This window comes from Phocoena sinus, chromosome 20 (genome assembly GCF_008692025.1).
Source record: "Phocoena sinus isolate mPhoSin1 chromosome 20, mPhoSin1.pri, whole genome shotgun sequence".
NCBI lineage: Eukaryota > Metazoa > Chordata > Mammalia > Artiodactyla > Phocoenidae > Phocoena > Phocoena sinus.
In genome coordinates, this window is record NC_045782.1 from 8,761,809 (window position 1) to 8,765,223 (window position 3,415).

Consider the following 3,415-nt stretch of genomic DNA (forward strand, 5'->3'; position numbering starts at 1 on the left):
CCTGTGTGTCTGAGAGATCGGTGCCAGTGCAGGGTGCCTGGGGCCCACAGTGCAGGGGTGAAGAAGGGGGTGCATTTGGGAGGCAGCCACCTGAGTCTTCAGGGAGCATGTTTGGGGGGCCCAGCGCCCGGGTTCCGGGAGGAGAACAAAGCCTGGAGACTGGGTCAGTCCGCAGGCTGCATGACAATAAGGGAAGGGGTGACTCCATTCATAACTCGGGAACCAACTGTCCCCCTCTCCTCTCCTGCCAAGGCTGGCACAAGGTCTTCTGCTCCTGCTTCTAGGATTGGGCTTCTGCCCCCTCTCAGCCTCTCACCAAGGATTATGGGATTTAAATGTCTGATTTAGCAAGCCTGAGCCTCTGGGGTGGCCATCTGCTCCACGGGAAAGGGGCAGGATACCTGGGTGCCCAAGGGGAAGGAGGGCGGCTGCTAATGGATGAGGAGAGCAGGGGGAGGCCTGCCAGCCGGGGTCCCCAGGAAGTGGGGGCGACTAAGGTGAGGGCTGGGATGTGGGACTGGGGCCTTCCCAGCATCCCCTCATCCGGGCCTCATGCCAGCCAGCTGAATGAATTGAAGCTTTAAACTCTGCCAGGAAAACCTTTCAAAGGGCTTCTTGGGGTAGGGAGGAGAGTTGAGCCTGGGGAACCCAGCACTCTCCCCAACCATTCTGTCCCTTAGTGCTGCCAGCTCCCAAGGAAGAGGGCTGGGGGCGAGCTCTCCCCATCACCCACTGCAGCCTGAGCCAGTGCTCGGAGGGATGGCCGGACAGTGGGGACGTGGCTCATCCTGCCACCCCGGGGTCAGAGAGAGGGGAGTAAGAGCCAAAGGGGCTTCTGGGGCCACTGTCCTCTCAACCTGGCTTAAAGTGCCTGTGGGAGTCCCTTGGCTTACCCCGAGGATCCCAGACAGCTGTGAAGCCACTCGCCCTCCCTGGCCTCAAAACCACCTTTTTTCTTCCCTGCTGGGGAATGCCAAACACTCCCCAGGAGACCCAGAACCACCTCTTTTAGAGACCTTTAACTTTGCCATCTCTCCCTACCAGCCGGGCCCTTGGCAAACCAGAGCACTTGAAACTCATTCCATCGTCTCACTCCTGTAGACAGGTCACCTTGAAGCTCTCTTTCTGACCAGTGTCCGGCACCCCCGTATGCTCAGCATTTCTCTCGAGTATGTCCTTAGCTCTGTTTTTATTTCTGCTGTACTGCTTCAGAAAGCAGATCCATTCTGGCTCTGCCAATCCCTTTGTGAGCTGATAGATTACTGGTCTGAGAATTATTAGTCCTAGGTTTTCAGGCCAACTCTACTAAGCTGTGTGACCTCCAATGAGTCCCTGACCTCTCTGGTCCCACTTGCTCACTTCCTCCCCTCTGGTTGTGTTCATTCCTCTGACAATCTAGCCAGCAGATATTCATTGATTGTTGCCTTACTCTGTGCCCAGGACTGTTCTAGGCTGTGGGGGCCTGTGGCAGACATGGCCCCTGCCCTCAGGCTCAGAGAGCCCAAGTCCTGTCCCACTAAGGTTTGGAATAATTATAAAAACTTACCTCCTTGACTTCAGGAACACAGGGGTCCCCAAATCTATAACACCCAGCAGAAGTTGTATAATGAGGAAAATATCAAGCCATAAATGCTTTCACTATTTAAAAAAAGAAAAGGAAGAGAAAGCAACCTAGCATGCATCCTAAAAATTAAAGATATAACTTATTGAAAGAGAAAGCAATCTTGGTTGAAAGGATAGATTCAAAAGTAGGGCTTTAAAAAAAAACAAAACACTTTAAAAGAAAAGAAAAACTCAAGCGCTTGACTGAGGAAGAAAAAAAAGCGAGGGCCAATTGGTCCAATATTATTTAAACTATTCCAGACCATAGGAAGAGTGGAATCTCCAATTCATGTAAAATTATTGTGGTTTTGTTAATATTAAAACCTGATCAAGATACTAAAAAACTAGAAGCCAAATTAATTTATAGAGATACAAAATCTCTAAATAGTATCAGAATACATTGATGAATCAAAAGAGTATTAACACTATAACCAAGTAGGGCTTATTCCAGGAGCATAAAGTTGGTTTAATAGAGAATCTATCAACATTATTCATTACATTAACAAATTAAGGGAGAAAAATATGATCATATCAACAGATGCTGAAAGGAATTTGATTAAATTACAGCAGCCACTCCTTTAAAAAAAAAAAAACACCTTAATTAAAATAGTAATGGAGCGGGCTTCCCTGGTGGTGCAGTGGTTGAGAATCCGCCTGCCAATGCAGGGGACATGGGTTCGAGCCCTGGTCCGGGAAGATCCCACATGCTGCGGAGCAACTAAGCCCGTGTGCCACAACTACTGAGCCTGTGCTCTAGAGCCCGCGAGCCACAACTACTGAGCCCACGTGCCACAACTACTGAAGCCCGCGCGCCTAGAGCCCGTGCTCTGCAGCAAGAGAAGCCACCGCAATGAGAAGCCTGTGTACCGCAACAAAGAGTAGCCCCTGCTCACCGCAACTAGAGAAAAGCCCACGCGCAGCAACGAAGACCCAATGCAGCCAAAAATAAATAAATAAAAACAAATTAAGGAAGAAAAATATGATCATATCAACAGATGCTGAAAGGAATTTGATTAAATTTCAGCAGCCACTCCTTTAAAAAAAAAAAAAACTTAATTAAAATAGTAATGGAGGGCTTCCCTGGTGGCGCAGTGGTTGGGAGTCCGCCTGCCGATGCAGGGGACGCGGGTTCGTGCCCCGGTCTGGGAGGATCCCACGTGCCGCGGAGCGGCTGGGCCCGTGAGCCATGGCCGCTGAGCCTGCGCGTCCGGAGCCTGTCCTCCGCAGCGGGAGAGGCCACAACAGTGAGAGGCCCGCGTAACGCAAAAAAAAAAAAAAAAAAAAAAAAAAAAATAGTAATGGAGCGGGCTTCCCTGGTGGCGCAGTGGTTAAGAATCCGCCTGCCAACGCAGGGGACACGGGTTTGAGCCCTGGACCGGGAAGATCCTACATGCCACAGAGCAACTAAGCCCATGTGCCACAACTATTGAGCCTGTGCTCTAGAGCCCGTGAGCCACAACTACTGAGCCTGCGTGCTGCAGCTACTGAAGCCTGCGTGCCTAGAGCCCATGCTCCGCAACAAGAGAATCCACCGCAATGAGAAGCCTGCGCGCCACAACAAAGAGTAGCCCCCACTCTCCACAACTAGAGAAAGCCCATGCGTAGCAACAAAGACCCAACACAGCCAAAAAAATAAATAAATAATTTTTTTTTAAAAAGTAGTAATGGAGGGACTTCCCTGGTGGCGCAGTGGCTAAGAATCTGCCTGCCAATGCAGGGGACACAGGTTCGAGCCCTGGCCCAGGAAGATCCCACATGCCGCAGAGCAACTAAGCCCATGTGCCACAACTATTGAGCCTGCGCTCTAGAGCCT